Source organism: Oryctolagus cuniculus, chromosome 2 (genome assembly GCF_051225735.1).
Source record: "Oryctolagus cuniculus isolate XC-2025 breed Fujian yellow rabbit chromosome 2, ASM5122573v1, whole genome shotgun sequence".
NCBI lineage: Eukaryota > Metazoa > Chordata > Mammalia > Lagomorpha > Leporidae > Oryctolagus > Oryctolagus cuniculus.
The window spans coordinates 196,646,260-196,664,487 of NC_142868.1; positions in this window are offsets into that span (position 1 = coordinate 196,646,260).

The following is an 18,228-nucleotide window of genomic DNA, read 5'->3' on the forward strand; positions in this document are numbered from 1 at the left end:
AGCAGCCAGGACTCGAACCAGCACCCAGATACCATGCTAGCACTGCAGACGGTGGCTCACCCTGCTGTGCCACAGCTCCAGCCCCTCGACCAAGCTTTTAAGAAAGAAATAACACAAACCCTATGCAAACTCTCACAGAAAGTAGAGGAGGAGAAAACACTCCCCCAACTCCATTCTGAGGCAGCACTGACTTGATACCAAACCCAGACACCGGCATTGCAAGAAAACCACAGAACACTACCAAAAACGTAGAGGCAAAAACCTAACAAAGTTGAGTAAATCATCCTCACTCATTACAATACTACAGCAATCCAGATGGTGCGGGCTGGCGTGAGGAGAGACGTACGGATAAATGGGGTAGAACTGAGTTCAGAAATGAGCCGTCACATGTAGGGTCAGTTGGTTTTCCAAGAGGATGCCACAGCAGCTCAATGAAGAAAGAATCGTCCTTTAACAAAAGGCGCTGTGGCACCTGTCACGCAAACGAGTGACCCGGAATCCCTACCTCACACCATATACAAACCTACCCGAAATAGATCAAAGACCTAAATGAAAGAGATAGAACTATGAAGTTCTAGGGCTGATGCTGTGCTGCCTGCAGTACTGGCATCCCATATGGGTGCTGGTTCATGTCCCGGCTGCTCCTCTTCTGATCCAGCTCTCTGCTACGGCCTGGGAAAGCAGTGGAAGATGGCCCAAATCCTTGGGCCCTTGTACCCATGTGGGAGACCTGGAGGAAGCTCCTGGCTCCTGGCTTCAGATCAGCCCGACTCCAGCTATTGCTGCCATTTGGGAAATGAACCAGTGGATGGAAGACATGTCTCTCTCTCTCTCTCTCTTTCTCTCTCTGTCTCTCTCTCTCTCTCCCTCTCTCTCTCTCTGTGTGTAACTCTGCCTTTCAAATAAATAAATAAATATTTAAAAATAAAAGATAAAACTTTGAAATTCCTGGAAATAAATAAGGGTAAGATCTTTGCGGTTGTATATCTAGCAATTAATGTCTCCAAGATGACACTAAAAACACAAGCAACCAAAAGGGAAAGAATAGATAAGTTTAAAACCTTCTATGACAAAGGAGACTATCAAGAAAGTAAGAGGAGAGCTCACAGTATGAAAGATCATGCTTGCAAATCATAGGTCTGATCAGGAGCTGTATTCAGAGCAAATACAAACCCCCACAAAGACAAATAGCACCCCGAAAACACCACGAGAGGAGAGGACATGCAAACGGCCAGTAAGCACATGGAGAGACTCACCATGAACAGTAAAGAAGATGGGAACCCAAACCATTCATGGGACACCACTTTGCACTAGGGTCGCTCTAATAATAATAATAATAATAATAAAAGCAGGTGAGGAGGTGAGCAGTGATACTCCTTCTACACTGCTGGTGGGAATGTAACACCCTACAACAACTTGGAAAACAGGTGATTTCTTAAAACTTAGACACACTGCACATGACCCAACCATCCCACCACCCTTAGTTATCTGTCAAATTGAAAGCATAGGTCTTATCCAGAAATGTCCGAGGCGGCCGGGTGGATCGCAAGGTGACTCTGCTGGGTGGAAGAAGCTGGGGAAAGGGAACATTTGCACTTCCACAAAACGTTAGGAAATTGGCTTCCTGTGGTGGGAGAAGGGGCTGCCGCGCAGTGAGCGAAGACACATCCGTGTTGCCGGTGATGGGAGAAGGCGGCCAGAGAGGAAGGATCACTTGGGGGTGGGGGATGGATTGCTTTCCCTGACCACAGCTGTGCCCGTGGGTCTGCAGCTTTATCTACGTCGATAAGTGAAACTGTCCACTTTAAATAGACAGAGTTTTGTGCCGGCGCTGTGGTGCAGCGGGATAAAGCCCCAGCCTGCAGCGCCAGCATCCCATATGGGTTCAAGTCCCAGCTGCCCCACTTCCAATCCTGCTCTCTGCTATGGCTGGGGAAAGCAGTGGAAGATGTCCAAGTCCTTGGGCCCCTGCACCCGCGTGGGAGACCAGGAAGAAGCTCCTGGCTTTTGATCAGTGCAGCTCTGACCGTTGCGGTCATCTAGGGAGTGAACCAGCAGATGGAAGACCTCTCTCTCTCTCTCTCTCTCTCCTCCTCCTCCTCCTCCTCCTCCTCCTCTCTGCCTCTGCCTCTCTGTAGTTCTGCCTTTCAAATAAATAAATAAATCTTTAAAAAAAATACATAGTTTGTTGCATGTTGATGACACCTTAACAAAATTGTTCAGAAATTTCCAAGGAGAACTCATGCTGATCTTTACTGGGATTAAAAAGACTAAAGTTTTTTTCTTTTTCTTCTTAGTGTTCTCTTCTGAACTGAGGGAGCTGGTTCAGCGCACACGCGGCGGGAAGGCTATGGAGGAGAGATCTGGCTGGTCAGAGATGCTCTCACTGCAGGACTTGCTACAAAACTGTAGTGGTCGAGCCCGCGGTTTGGGCAGAACAAGCAAATGGCTCCATGGGGCAGAGTACACGGCTCAGAAGCAGTCAGGCGACCTCTGATCAAAGATAGGCAGCCTCCAGGAAGCAAAGAGTCTTTTCAACAGACGGTGAACAATTGGACATTCATGTGCAAAAATGTGAATCTGGACACAAGTGTATCCGCTTCGTGAAAGGTCATTCAAAATGGGTCGTGGACTCAAATCTCAAATGCAAGACTGTAAAACTCCCAGAAGATAACAGAAGAGGAAATCCAGGCAGACTTCCCTGTGGTGACTTCTTAGATATGACACAAAAAGCGCCATCCTTAGAAGGAAAAAATGCACCATCCGGCCTCCCCTCGGGCTGAGACTTCTGCCCCAAGAAAGACAGATCACGGATCACAACAAAACATTTGCAAAAGAAACATCTGATTAAAACAGTGCATCCAAAATGTAAGAACTCTTAACTCTGAAGAGTCAGAAAACAAACCACAGGGTTAAAAATCGGGCCGAATACTTGGGAAGAACCCTCACCAAAGGCGCCATGGCTCACTAGGCTAATCCTCTGCCTGCGGTGCTGGCATCCCAGGTTCTAGTCCCGGTCAGGGCGCCGGATTCTGTCCCGGTTGCTCCTCTTCCAGGCCAGCTCTCTGCCGTGGCCCGGGAGTGCAGTGGAGGACGGCCCAAGTGCTTGGGCCCTGCACCCCATGGGAGACCAGGAGGAAGCACCTGGCTCCTGGCTTCAGATCACCGCAGCGCCGGCCATAGCGGCCATTTGGGGGCTGAACCAACTGAAGGAAGACCTTTCTCTCTGTCTCTCTCACTGTCTAATTCTGCTTGTCAAAAAAAAAAAAAAAAAAAAAAAAAAAAAAAAAAAGAAGATACAAAAATGGCAGGTAAGCATATGAAAAGATATCCAATGTTATTCCTCCCTGGAGAACTGGGAATTAAAGCAATAAGACGCACACCTGCCCCAGAACGGCGACACCATCAGATGCTGGGGAGGCCGTGGGGCCACAGGAGCCCTCACTCTCTGCTGGTGGAGAGGCAAAGCCGGGGTGGGGGGGGGGAGCCACGTTGGTTTCGTACAGAACTAAATCTACTTTTACCATAGGATCCATCAATCGCGCTCCTTAGAACTTACTTAAATGAGTGAAGTGTCTGTTTCCGCACAAAACCCTGAACACGGAGGCTTACATCAGTTTGATTCATAATTGTCAAAACTCGGAAGCCACCGAGGTGCCCTTCAGTGGGTGAACGGAGAAGCGGATGCATCAGACAGCGGGCATCACTCAGTGCTAAAAAGAAATTTGCTATCAAGGCGTGAAAAGAGACGGAGGAAGCGTAATGCATTTGATGAAGTCAAAGCGCCAATCGGAAAAGCACATTCTGTATGAGCCCAGCTAAGACATTCTAGAAAAAGCAAACCCAGGGGGCGTGGGAAGAGAGCCCGGGCAGGGAGCAGGTAGGGAGGGGGCTTGCTGGGGGGTGGAACTTCCGTTCACGGCGCCCTAACAGTGGGGGGGTGGGGGAGTATCCGTGGGAAATGGAATTAAAACTTAAGTGTGTTCTGGTGTGAAAAACTTTGAAATCTGCTTACAGCTTCTCTCATAATATGTATGTCTTTCCACAAATGCTTCAAACACCCTTATAATAACTTCAGAATTTTTTTGCATCTGAGTTAACATCTTATTTAAAGATTCGTTTACTTATTTATTTGTAAGTCAGAATTAGAGAGAGAGAGAGAGAGAAAGAGAATCTTCCATTCTCTGGTTTACTTCCCAAATGGCCTCAATGGCCAGAGCTGAGCCAGGCTGGAGCCAGGAGCTTCTTCTGGGTCTCCCACCTGAGTGGCAGGGACCCAAACACTTGGGCCATCGTCTGCTGCTTTCCCAGGAGCATTAGCAAGGAGCTGGACTGAAAGCAGAGCAGCCGGGACTTGAACCAGCGCCCATATGGGATCCCGGCACCGCAGGCAGCGGCTTAACTCACTGTGCCACAGTGCCAGCCCCCAAATCAACATCCTTCAACTCCACTTTCCACGAAGCTTTTGAAGTGCCCCGGTAGGTGTCATCACACATTTGTCAAAACCCATAAAATGTACAACAGCAGGAGTGACCCCTAAGGTGTCACTGTAGCTTCGTTCGGTGGAAAATGCCCCATTCGGATGGGGGGTGCTGACGCTGGGGGAAGCTGTGGGGGTGGGGGGAGTTGGAGAAGGCAGGGAATTTTTCAAGCCCTGTGTGCTTTATGGTCAACGTTACTGCAAACCAAAGTGCTCTAAATACACAGTTTATCATTTTTTGTTTTGTTTCTAACTGACATAAACTTGTGTCAATGTTCCTGAGGTAGGACGTGATGTTTCAACACCTGTATACATTGTGCAGGATCAAATCAAGTGGATTAACACGCCCCTCCCTCCACCGGGAACACTGAAAATGTAATCGCTTAGCTGTTTGAAACTGGCCCTTACTAGCTGCAGTCAGCACGCTGGGCAATAAACCACCAGGATGCACCCCTCTGGTCCGGCAGAGCTCGCAGCCCCTGACCGCTACCCGCTCCGCTGCCCGGGCCCAGGAGTTTGCCTCGTTCAGGTGCCACAGACGAGATCAGGTGGTGTTTGTCCCCAGCCTTATCCACGCTGCTGTAAATGACAGCTGAATGGTATTCTGTCATCCACATATGCCACTTTTACTTATGCATTCTTCCATTGGTGGGCACTTGGGTTATTATTTTTAAAAACAAAGTAAGGAACTAATGACTGTAAGACAAATTGGAACTGGCGCTGTGGCATAGTGGGTAAAGCTGCTGCCTGCGGCACTGGCATCCCATATAGATGCCAGTTCAAGTCCTGGCTGCTCCACTTCTGATCCAGCTCCCTGCTAATGCACCTGGGAAGGCAGCAGAAGTTGGCCCAAGTGCTTGAGCCCTGCACCTACCTGGGAGACCCAGAGGAAGCTCCAGGCTCCAGGCTTCAGCCTGGTCCAGCCCCGGCCATTGTGGCCATTTGGGGAGTGAACTAGCAGATAGAAGATCTCTGTCTCTCCCTCTCTCTCTGTAACTGTGCCTTTCAAATAAATAAATAAATATTTAAAAGAAACACATCTGGTGGTGTGTGTCCAAGTCTGGCATTTCTCCCGCACATCAGCTGCCACATAAGAAATCCAGCACCCTGCTCAGCACAGGGCACAGGGAACCGAACCGGCACCTAGGAGCCCTCTGTGCCAACCCCGTCATTCAACAGAGGGCTGCATGCCGGGGCTCAGCTCCCCACGCTGGCACACACAGGGCCCACCCCGGCAGCCTTTGAGAGATGCTTGGTTCTCGGTGCCCCAGTTCCACATCTGCTCGAGGCTGAAGGCGGAAACGGTGTGGGCTGGAACTGAACCTGGGCGGAGCAGGGGGTGGGTGGAGTGGAGAGGAAGAAGGAGGTGGGAGTAAAGGCCATCTGAGGATGTTTGGGAGAAAGCGGAGGCCAGGCAGGACGCGGTACTTACTGTCATCTGTGGAATGTGGCCGTGCAGGAGAGTGACCACGACGGGGCAGGCCTCCGGGGCTCCCCCCACATCAGCAGATGTGCAGGGTTCGTGCATCCCCGGCCTCACATGGGCTGCGCCACAGAGCCCACAGGGAACTACGCTTCCTTCCCGCCGTGGTCACGGCCGCCCTTGTTCGCCGACTCCGGGGCGTGCAGAGAGCCCTCTCCATCTCCACTTAGCTACTTAGCCAACTTTCAACCCAAGGAGACATCTCTCCAGGCAGCCCCTGCCTCAGCTTGGTTGCCTCCAGTGATGGGGGGCTCCTGACGTCCAGGGGATGGGGGCGGTGCAGCACACAAGCTTGGCAGGAAGAGGCCCCTTCCTGAGAGCAGGAGGCACCCGCTAGCCAGGCAGGCCGGACCGCAGTCAGGAAAATCTGCTGTGTGCCGGCTGGGTGACCCTGACAAGTCATCGTGCCTCTTGGGGGTCTCGGTGGCCTCATCTGCAAGATGGATCTGTAGCAGATCACTCAATCTGTAGTCGATCACTCGGTCTGTAGCAGGTCTCTGGGTCTGTAGTCGATCACTCGGTCTGTAGCAGATCACTCAGTCTATAAGCAGATCACTTGGTCTGTAGCAGGTCACTGGGTCTGTAGTAGATCCCTGGGTCTGTAGTAGATCACTGGGTCTGTAGTAGATCCCTGGGTCTGTAGCAGGTCACTCAGTCTATAAGCAGATCACTTGGTCTGTAGCAGGTCACTGGGTCTGTAGTAGGTCACTGGGTCTGTAGTAGATCCCTGGGTCTGTAGCAGGTCACTGGGTCTGTAGTAGGTCACTGGGTCTGTAGTAGATCCCTGGGTCTGTAGCAGGTCACTGGGTCTGTAGCAGATTCCTGGGTCTGTAGTAGGTCACTGGGTCTGTAGTAGATCACTGGGTCTGTAGTAGATCCCTGGGTCTGTAGCAGGTCACTGGGTCTGTAGTAGATCACTGGGTATGTAGCTGGTCACTGGGTCTGTAGCAGATCACTGGGTCTGTAGCAGGTCACTGGGTCTGTAGCAGGTCACTGGGTCTGTAGTAGATCCCTGGGTCTGTAGCAGATCCCTGGGTCTGTAGCAGATCCCTGGGTCTGTAGTAGATCCCTGGGTCTGTAGCAGGTCACTGGGTCTGTAGTAGATCACTGGGTCTGTAGCAGGTCACTGGGTCTGTAGTAGGTCACTGGGTCTGTAGTAGATCACTGGGTCTGTAGCACGTCACTGGGTCTGTAGTAGGTCACTGGGTCTGTAGTAGATCCCTGGGTCTGTAGCAGGTCACTGGGTCTGTAGCAGATTCCTGGGTCTGTAGTCGATCACTCGGTCTGTAGTAGATCACTGGGTCTGTAGTAGATCCCTGGGTCTGTAGCAGGTCACTGGGTCTGTAGTAGATCACTGGGTATGTAGCTGGTCACTGGGTCTATAGCAGATCACTGGGTCTGTAGCAGATCACTGGGTCTGTAGCAGGTCACTGGGTCTGTAGTGGGTCACTGGGTCTGTAGTAGATCCCTGGGTCTGTAGCAGATCCCTGGGTCTGTAGTAGATCCCTGGGTCTGTAGCAGGTCACTGGGTCTGTAGTAGATCACTGGGTCTGTAGCAGATCCCTGGGTCTGTAGTAGATCCCTGGGTCTATAGCAGATCCCTTGGTCTGTAGTGGGTCACTGGGTCTGTAGCAGATCACTGGGTCTGTAGCAGATCACTCGGTCTGTAGCAGATCACTCTGTCTATAAGCAGATCGCTCGGTCTGTAGCAGGTGGTTACTCTGACTGACAGAGGAAGCACGCTGTGGGGCAGGCACGTGGCTCAGTGGATGGACCCTGCTGGGGCTGGGTTTGAGTCTCAGCTCTGCTCCCAGTGCAGGCTTCCTGCTGATGCGCACTCTGGCAGGCAGCAGGTGACGGCTCAGGTACTTGGGCCCTGACACCCGGGGGGAGACCTGGACTCAGTTCCAGCTTCCTGGTTTCAGCTTGGTCTGGCCTGGGCTGTTGAAGGCGTTTAGGGAGTGAACCAGTAGATGGGAGGGATCTCTGTGTGTGTGTGTGTGTGTGTCTCACTGCCTCTCCAGCCTTCACGCCCCCTCCTTGCCCCACCGGTGGGTGGGGACTGTGGGGTGGGTGAGCTCGTGTCACCCCCACCTTCACAATGGTCCCGACCAGCCTAAGCCATCGCACCCCCCCTCCCTCGGCACAACCATCAGTCTCGTCTCCGGCGGGGTCTGGAGAAAGGCCAGTGGCCCACGGCGTCAAGCCACTCGGTGACAGGGGGTACACAGGACCCAAGGGCTCCTGGCAAAGAGAAGCGAGGCTCTTGGTGTCCCCTGGGTATGGATGAGGAAGCAGGTTTCCCTGGCTTCCATCTTGTAACCGTCATGACGGTCGGCTGTCAGGTGAGACAGCTCGGGCAGGACAGGGGGACGCACACACCTAGGTCAAGCCGAGCCTGAGGCCTTCTCGACCACGTCTGGATTTTCTGGGCAGGGATCCAGCGCACCTCTTTACGGCTTAACCCGATTTGGGTGGCTGCTTTCTGCATCCCATCACCAACCTGGTACAAGGACATGCGATCATGACAACAAGGCTTAAAACCCAGAATCGGCTGAATCGAAGCCGGCAAGGAGCCAGGGCCCCAGGCTGAGACGTCCCGAATTCTCGCTTCCAGTCAAACAGAGGCAAGGTCCAAGCAAGCTTCCCAAGACTGCAGCACCAGCGGACCCAGAAGGCAAATGTCACTGTGGTGGCAACCTGGCTGCTTCCCTACAGCGGTCCTCAGGGGACCCCACCCAAAAGCAGAAAGCGGGAAAGAAGGGGTAACATTGATTTTTTAAAAAGTGTCAGGGCTAGTGCTGTGGCATAGGGGGCTAAGCCTCTGCCTGCGGTGCCGGCATCCCTTCCGGGCACTGGTTTGAGTCCTGGCTGCTCCTCTTCCAACCCCACTCTGCTATGGCCTGGGAAAGCAGTGGAAGATGGCCCAAGTCCTTGGGCCCCTGTACCTGTGTGGGAGACCCGGAGGAAGCTCCTGGCTCCTGGCTTCGGATAGGCACAGTTCCAGCCATTATGGCCATTTAGCAAGTGAACCAACAGCTGGAAGACCTCTCTCTGTCTGTGGCTCTATCTCTCAAATAAATAAATAATTTTTTTGAAAAAAAAGTGCCGTCTCCACTCTGTTAGCCAAAATAGATGGTTAGCCTTAGAAGCCTGGGACTTGGAAACCAAATCCTCCGCCCGCACTGGTACTGGGGCACAGGCGAAGGAAGCATGAATGAGAATCCAGACACGGCCCGTGCTTCCTCTTCCTACCCTCGGTTACAGCCGTGGCCACTGGTGCATGTCGGAACCAGGCCGCCCTGCTCTGCACACGGTGAGGGCTCTCACTCCGTTCCTCGGTGGATCCTGAGCAGCTGTGCTGGGTGGGGCAGGAGGACATCTGGGGAGGACGGGGCTGTGCAGGGTGAAAATGGAAACAGGCAGAGAAGGATCTGGAAGTATAAGAAGGGTTCTGAACAATGAGACCCCGTGGCCGGAAGTAGTTCACCCCGACCAATCTGCCCCAGGGCAGCCCGGGCAAAGAACACAGTTCTCACTGTTCAGGCAGTGCGAAAGGGACAAAATCGCCCCCCCCCCCATTTGAAGCCCACGCTGGCTCCAAGGCCACTGTCTGTTCTCCCCGGAAGGCAGGCGGGCTGGGAGCAGCACTCACGGGCACTCGGAAACCCAGGTGCGGTGTGGAGAGTCAGGGTGGAGGTGGCCCTCGCTGGGAAAGACGCGAATGGCAAAAACCTACACAGGTGGGGGCTGAGGGCCCAGGGAAGGGCAGCATCGAGGCAGGGCCGAAGTCGGAGCAAAGACAGGAGGCGCCGGGGACGGAGTCTCTCACTGTGCAATGGGCAGGTGGCCGAGGACCTGCTTTGTCCACGCAGGGGCTCCTGTCCTTGGCCACGCTTCCCGGGGGGGCCTGCAGGGCCGGCACGCAGCGCGGGGAGAGTGGTGGGTGCCGGGTCCTCAGACAAGCACCGCCCCCTCAGCCATGGGGCTTTCTGCTGTGGCTCTGGCAGCCTCCCTGGCCTCACCAGCCAGTGCCTTCACCAAAACCACAAACACACATCCCAGCCCTGCACGCTTGTGAGAGAGCCTGGAGGAAGCCTGGATCCGCTTCGAGGGCGCCTCAGTGGCTGCGGACAGAGCGCTGGCAGAGGGGCCGGTGGGAAAGGGCTCAGACGGAAGAGGGGACTGGAAATCACGGAGAGGCGATTCCTGTCATTAAGTGGCCGGGACCCGGGCTGCACTGTGTTCAGGTCCCGGGGACCAGCCGGCTGGAACTGCTTGCCTGCAGCGGAAGGTGTGGCCCGGTCCCGCTCGAGTGCTTCTGGTGTAGCGCGGGAAGAGAAGGGATTTCAGCTGGAGCTGCTCGTCAAAAGGGAAAGAGAGCTTGCAGTTTGGAAAACTCTCAGCCTGTCCGATATGAAAAATGAGAGCCTGCTCAGGAGAGAGAAGGCTGGAGCCAGTTCTGCTGAGAACTCCTCCCGGCCCGGGCTCCCAACCTGCCCTGTCTGCCCTGGGCTGGTCGCTATCTCCGTCTTTCCACCAGGCCTGATGGAGGGCATAGCCGTCCCAGTGCAGGCAAGGGGCCCCGATCTCTGGGGCGGAGAGGAGCCAGCAGGTGCCAGAGGCTTACCGGGGACAAGGCCTGTGACAGGAAGCATCAGTCAGCCAAGGGCAGCCCCCGCCAAGCCCCACCAGCCTGCAGCGGGCTCTAGGTTGGGAAGCCCAGCAGGACTGGGCCAGGACGGCCAGACCGGAAGCCCAGCCTTGGCTGGTCATTGAAATCCACAACTGATGAGTCGAGACATGTAGAGACCGAATCAACCCAGATCTGTGCCTCCAGGTTTGCCCAGTGTCCAGCTCAAGGCCAACTGTAGGGCTGCAGCCAGAGTGTCCACCTGTTAGAGCCTCGCTACACCTCCTCCAGGTGGGCGACCTAGATGGGCACTGCACATACTTGGCCAGCCCCGCCCAGCCGGCAGCAGCCTGTGCACCTATAGCCAGCCCAGCCCACAATGCCTGAACTTGCCCCAGCACAGTGGCCAGGGGAAGCCACCAGGGAAGCTGCTGGCTGCTCCTGCAGGCACAGGTGACCTGGCTCTTCCTCCTGTTTCCTGTAGGGTGTGAATGGGGCGCGGTGCAGGGCTCTGTCTTCCTGGTGGCTGCTCAGGGCTCTGACACAACCCAGCACTGTGGAGGAGTGAATCACGGAGGTGAGCTCCCCGCAACGAGGGGCAGGAGGGCAACGACACTGGCCCCTCCTCGCTGCCCCCTGCCCGATGTCTGACGTGGCTGCTCCAGAGACCAGGCCTTTCTATGTGCTTCCCCTCCTCTCTCCTCTCACCACCTGTCCCCTGCTCCTCACCCAACCTGGCTTCCCTGGACGGACAACAGCGCTCATCCTTCCCGAAACATCTGACTGAGCTAAGAGAAAGCCAAAGCCCGTGTTCTAAGCACTCACCATCGAGGAAAAGGCAGGTGCAGGTCTGTGACCGCCTGGGTGGAGCCCCCTCCCTCCCTCCCACCCGCTGTCCTCAGCGAGGCAGTGCCCACAGCACAGGCTTCCGTTCACGCCCTGGGCTGGGCTGCCTGGGCAGTGGCACGGCTGTGATCTGCTTGACAGTGTGACAGGTGCCAGGACCGTTGGTGGCAACACCAACCTCTTGATTAACAGTGTGCCGTGGCGGCAGCTGGCACCCCCATTTAGAAGCAGGGTCTTTGCTGGTGTAGCCAAGTTAAGATGGCCGATGAATCCTGGTGGAGCCTGGTGCAGCGTGACTGGAGTCCTTACAAGGCTCGGGTCACCTTTCCCACCCAAACCTCCCAGGCGGGAGAACGCAGGGGTCGTGTCTGGGAAAACGTGTGGCCCCGGGTGTCTGTCCCTCCCCTTAACGCGCCAATCATTTACCCCCTCTGAGTGTGCATACCAATGCATGAGCTGGACGCATCAGGGTAGCAACGATGTGCAACGCTGCTGTGGGAAGCAAAGGAGGCAGTGAATGCGAAGTTCTTCAAACTCCAAAACGGACGCCTTGCTCGCCCTCATCCCTAACGCCCAGCCCCTCCGCGCATGCGCAGTTTGGGCATCTTTCAGGATCGCAACCAAAGCTCTGTGACATGAGCCGTGATGGCCCACGAGAGCCGGATCTTAGCAACTCGTCCACGCCGGACACCTCCCTGACCGCAGAGCCCCTGGAACAACCTGTCACAAACAGAGCCACCGCTGACCCCCTGTCGGGCTTCATCTGCGATTACTATGGCGATAAAAGCTACTGGGCTTTTGTTTTCCTAAGACTTATTTAAAAGTCAGAGTTACAGAGATAGGTAGAGACAGAGAGACAGGTCTTCCATCTGCTGGTTCACTCCCCAAATGGCCACAATGGCTGGGGTTGGGCCAGGCTGAAGCCAGGAGCCTGGCACTCCATCCAGCGCTCCCAAGGACTTGGGCCATCTTCTTCTGCCTTCCCAAGTGCCCCAGCAGGGACCTGGATGGGCAGCAGAGTAGCCAGGACTTGAACCAGTGCTCACAGGGGATGCTAATGTCGCAGGTGGCAACTGGTCTACCCTGCTGAGTAACAGTGCCGGCCCCCAAAGCAAGTGTTAGCCAAGAAGTGGCTCCCACCCCCAGAGAGTGTCTGGGGCCCAGGGGAGCAGGGTCAATGTCCCCCCCAGCCTGGGCACTGCTGCGTGGGGCCGTTTCAGAACATAACGAGCTCGCCCAGCTCCCGGGCACGCGGCGGGCCGCTCGCTGAAATCAAACACATCCACTCAGGCCTTCGCCGACACAGGCCGCCGGCCCCTCCACTCCATAAACTCACTCGCTTGTTAAAACCCCACGTCATACATTTTCTCCCGAGAAAGCAAATGCCTCTTTGAGAAACGACTGTGTGTGTGAAGAGCGTGGGATCCCGGCTCAGCCGGCCGCGACTGTGGCAGGTGTCAGTCACACCCTGGGTCTGAGAGAATCAGCTGCAGAGGGCTCGGCGGGCTGCGGGTGGGAAGTGCCTGGAGTCGGGGGGGGGGGGTGTCTCAGGCTCCCCACCCCCAGTAAACAGAGGGGCTCCGCTCTGCCTTGGGGGCGCCCACGACCCGGCAGGAGCAGGCTACTGGAAGGAGCCCCCGACTCACCAGCCTCCTGCACACTGACTTCCTCCCTCTCCTTCCACAGAAACGGGGGCAGTGGCTGAGCTGTGAGAGTGAGAGTGCTCCGTGCCCATCATCCGCAGGCCCCAGACCTGCTCTGCGTGCTTCGCGGGAGCCTGGGTTTCACGCAGACCGGCTGCAGGTGCTGTGCGCCATCCAAAGGACGGGCGGCGAGACATGCAGGCTTCGGCGTGGAAGAACTGATTCTGAAACACATCAGGCTCCGACTTCCGCTCGGCGACCCTGGACCCTTGCCGGCACGCTGTCCACCAGACTGGGGGGAGCACGGACCTGACGAAACAGGAGTGCATCCTGGGAGTCTCCCTGATGACCTGCACGTGCGTCACCTCCACCCTAAGCAGACGAAGCCCGTTCTGGCTTCCGCTGGCTATGTCACTGCCCCACGTTTCCCAGTCTGTCAAACGAGGTCTCTGCTTCCTGACGCCTGAGCCCTGTGCACTGCTGGGGCCCAAAACGCCAACCGCGAGTCCCAGGGGACAGAATGTGCACCCCCCCCAAAAAAAAACCACCACTCATACCTTGACACCCTAACCCCTCTGTAGTGAACTTGGTGGTGGGCGGGGGATCTAAGGACATAATTCAGGTTAATGCGGTAGAATTGACGTCTTTTTAGCAGAGTGCAAACGGCCGTGTGAGGACAGCGAGGAAGAGGAAGGTCCTCACCAGAGACCCAGTCAGCCGGAACCCTCACCTTCCAGCCCCCAAAACCATGAGAGAATAGATTCCTGTTCTCTCTCTGTTTTAAAAGATTTAGTTATTTGAAAGGCAGAGCTACACAGAGAGAGGGAGAAGGGGAGAGAGAAGGGTCTTCTCTCTGCTGACTCACTCCCCAAATGGCCACAACAACCAGGGTTGGGCCAGGGCAAAGCCCAGAGCCAGGAGCTTTATCTGGGTCTCCCATGTGGGTGCTGGGGTCCAAGGACCTGGTCACTCTGCTGCTTCCCAGGCACATTGGTAGGGGACTGGATGGGAAGTGGAACGGCCAGGACTCGAACCAGCGCCCATAAGGGATGCTGGTGTTGCAGGTGGCAGGCTAACCCGCAACAGCACAGTGTCGGCCCCCTTTCCTGTTCTGTAAGCCCCGAGCCTATGATATTTTGTGATGGCAGCCTGAGTAGTCAGCCACCATATCCTGTGTGCTTGCCTTTCAAAGGAAAAAACACAAAACACAAATGAGATCTTAGCAAAAATGACAACTAACAGACTCTGGAGTTGGATTTTAGGTATAAAGAATCTGCCTTTATTGCCAGGAGGAGACTGAATTCTAATTTAAAGTACATCCAGGAGAGGAGCTAAACCCTGGAGTTGGACGACGGCTTGGCCGCAGCAACTCACCCTGGCAGGACTGGCTGCAAGGGAGGGTGTCCCGGCAGCACCCGGGACCAGGGCAGAGAGCTCTGTCCTATCCGTGTCCGCTTGGACCCTGGGACACTCCCCGCGGATCTTCCTGGGATGGGCAAGTCGCTAGCAGGGAACACAACACCAGCGGACAGAAAGGGTGGGCTTGCACACAGCGGTGACCATGCAGGAGAGACACTGCGAACAGGAACCCAGGGCGGGGTCCCATGCACTGCTGGCCCCGGAAGCCATCCACCCTTCCACGTGGTCCACCCGCTGACGGGCTCGCGTGTTCTCAGCGGCGCTGTCTTTTCCTGCCCTTGAGTATGGAATCTCTCCCCTTCTGTGTAAACCAGTCCCTCTCCCTCTCTGGGGAACCAGGGCAGGAAACTGGAGTTTGGGGGTTAGAGGAAAACGTCATCCCGGCTGATCCCCTACAAGATTCCCCTTATAAATTCTCTTCCATGATAATTGCCGACTTTGTCCTGGCATCAACCGCCCACACCACCCCCAAGCAGCTGGGCTTACAAATTGTGGCTGATTGCCTCCCAGGGGGCTGCCTCCTTAACTCTTCCATCCCCGGGACCGGCACGCGTGTGCTTCTACGCTTGCACACACATGCACGCACCCTCCACCCGCAAGCTCTCCCGGAACTCTCCTTGCAAGACGGCGAGGGGCCCACAGGAAAGTGTAAGACATGACCCTGCCCTCCAGGAGGAAAGAGCGTGTGAACACAGGAAAACCCAGCAGGCAAAGCAAACATGCAATACGGCCAGCACCACTGGGAGGGAACCCCTCCAACAGAGACAAAACCCGCAAGCCCAAGGCTCCTGAGAAATGCTGGAGGCAAAGCCTGCGGGCAGTGCAGGGCGCGCCGGGGGCTAAGCTAAGGGGATGCCCAAAACCATCAGCCACACAGACTGACAGAGCCCGGCTCTCCCTGAGCGTTTGGCTGCTTGTCTGCAGCAGATAACCAGCCTCACAAAGGACCCTGGTTTTGACGCTTTTAGAATGGGAGTGAGGTAGATGTATGCAGTGTCTGGCTTTTGCAAAAATGACACCATCAGCTTTCGGGCGCTGAGCTCGCTCAGCTCCTGGGGTACATTGACTTTGAAATGAACACGGCTCAGGGCTCAAATCGCTGTAACTAGGGACAAAGGCTAAAAAGTGTGCCTCCCTCCTACAGAAGCCCCGTCGGCTTCAGAAAGAGATTTCTCAACGGCGACCCGCACTGAGCCCTCGCTGCCCCAGCAAGCCTGGGAAAGAGCAGGAGCCAGAGCACGGCACGGCAGGCTCGGGGGCTGGGACCGCACCAGCACGGCTTCAGGTCAGAGAGGAGGGCGTTCCCAAGGAAGCCGTTTCTCTCCCCCTCACTGTCCTTCCACTCAGTCCCCTTCTACAGGGAAGAGCTTGGTCCCCACCCGTGGCCTGGGGCTCCTGGGGCAGCCCGGGACGGCTGCACAGGCTGGTGGCAGAACCCTCACCAGGAGAATGTTGATTGCTGCATCTGTTCATCTACCCACCCCCACCCCCACCTCTAACTGCGCCACCGGACATTGGGCAAGCCCTCCCAGCATGCACCTCTGCTAGACACCACAGCCAAGACCTAACTGCATCTGATGAGGTTCTGCACTTGAGGCCCTCAAACGCGCACACAGAAGGAGACAACGCAGAGACCCCACAGAGCAGCGTGCTGGGCACAGAAGCCGGCCCACTGGCCCCAAAGCACTGGGAAGTGAGACCCAGGTTCAAGGCCCCGCTGCACGCTCAGCAGCCTTGATTTCTCATCAGATTTCTCATCAGCAAACTCCCAAGTCGACTGAACGGGGCTGACAATGGGAGGGAAGGTGCTGGGCACGCAGTGGGCACTCACTGCGCGCCAGTCCCCACTCTCCCTCCCGCCACAGTAATCGCACAGGAGCCTACAGGACGGAGAGTGGAGCTTAGGGTGGAGTAAGTGGAAACAGGATTGGAAACGATCTCTCACTTCACACTTTCCCCAAGAAGTTCATTTTGTACTGTAAAAGAGGCCCCGGCCCACTCCTGTCCGAATGGCCCTAGCTTCCTTGTTCCATCTGACGTCTTCCCCAGCCTCAGCACCCGGACTCACGCTGGACATCAAGGGGAGTTTCACCGCATAAACTCCGTCTGGCGCCCCCAGGCCGGAAGTGGCTCTGCATCCGACATCGCTCCATTCCTCTCTCCGCAACCCCTGCGTGCCACCTAGGACAGCGGCTCAGCCGCTAGGAAAGATCCCCAAACAAGGGAGAGAGGCTTCCGGCATCTGGACAATGCAGGGGAGGGGTGGTCTTTGATGGCGGTGTAGTTTCTTTATCTGCGGTACCTAATTTAACAGTCCTAATGATTCTGGAAAGATGACAATTATCCTAGTTTTGCAGGTAAGAAAATAAATTTAGAAAGGTGATGTGGCCACATACCCCAAGACCAAGAGTGTTAAGGACTGAATTGTGTTGTCCAAGTAAGATCTGTCCTAACCCCTAGTAGCTCAGAAAGTGGCCCGACTTGGAAATGAGTCTTTGCAGATTGGATCCAGTGGAGACGAGCTCATTAGGATGGGCCCTAAAGCAATAGGACTGGCGTCCTTACAGCAAGGGGACAAGTGGACCCAGAGACAGACGTGGACACGTGGTGGGGGTGGGAAGAGACGTGCGTGGAAATGTGGGGGGGATCTGAACCGAGGGGTGCTGAGACCACAGGAGCCAGGAGCAGGTAAGCAAATGAAAATCAACACAGTTTACATATTGTACCCCAAAAATGAAATACCTAGGCATACATTTAATAAAATATGCATAATATCTACATAAGGAAAACAACCAAGTAGGTTGAGGAAATAAAAGAACTAAATAAATGGTGAGCCATCCCATGATCACGGAGAGGAAGGCTCTGGCGTGAAGACTTCGGGTCTCCCCACTGGATCTGGGTTTTCAGTGCAATCCCAACCGAGATCCCAGCACTGCGGTTTGTCGTTTTCCATAAACTGATTGACAGTTCACTGGGAAAGGCAGAAGACCCAGAAGCGCTAAGACAATCCTGAAAGAAGGAGCGACGTGTGGGGACTGACTTGAAGCTACCCACTTCAAGGCTGACCGCGGAGCTGCAGGAGGGAGCCAGGGTGGTGCGGGTGCAAACATAGACCAGTAGATCAGCGGAGAACTGGGGCAAAGCAAGGTTGCAAGAGAGGAGCAAAGTGGAGATGTGCCAATCCCTCGTCTGTTGCTGAAACAAACGCTCGTGGTTGGGTAAGGAGGGTGTAAAGAGGTTCCTGGTAGCCCAGGGAGGTCTAAGGTTGGGGGCCCACATCTGGTGGGGGTCTTCCTGCAGCAGGGAGTCACAAAACAAGAGACGGGGAACGTGTGTGTGTTTCTGTCCCTTCTTATGAAGCCGCCAGCATCCATGGGGTCTACACCCATGTGACCTCATCTGAGCCTGGCCACCTCCTATAGACGCCCCTCTACACCCCACAGCCTGACACTTCCACACTCTCAGTGCCTCGTCATGGTGGTTAAACTGCAACCCGAGCTTTAGAAGGGACGAGCCATGTTCAAGCCACGCAGAAAAACCACACTCTGATCTCCAGACTTACATGAAGACAATAACCTCACAGATCAATGGGACAGAAGAGAGAATCCAGAAACAGGATCACGTATCTCATGGTATGTTGGTTCTTACTAAAAATACAAAGGTAATTTAAGGAGAAAAACAAATCTTTCCAACAAGAGGTACAGGAACAATCGTCTATACTCAA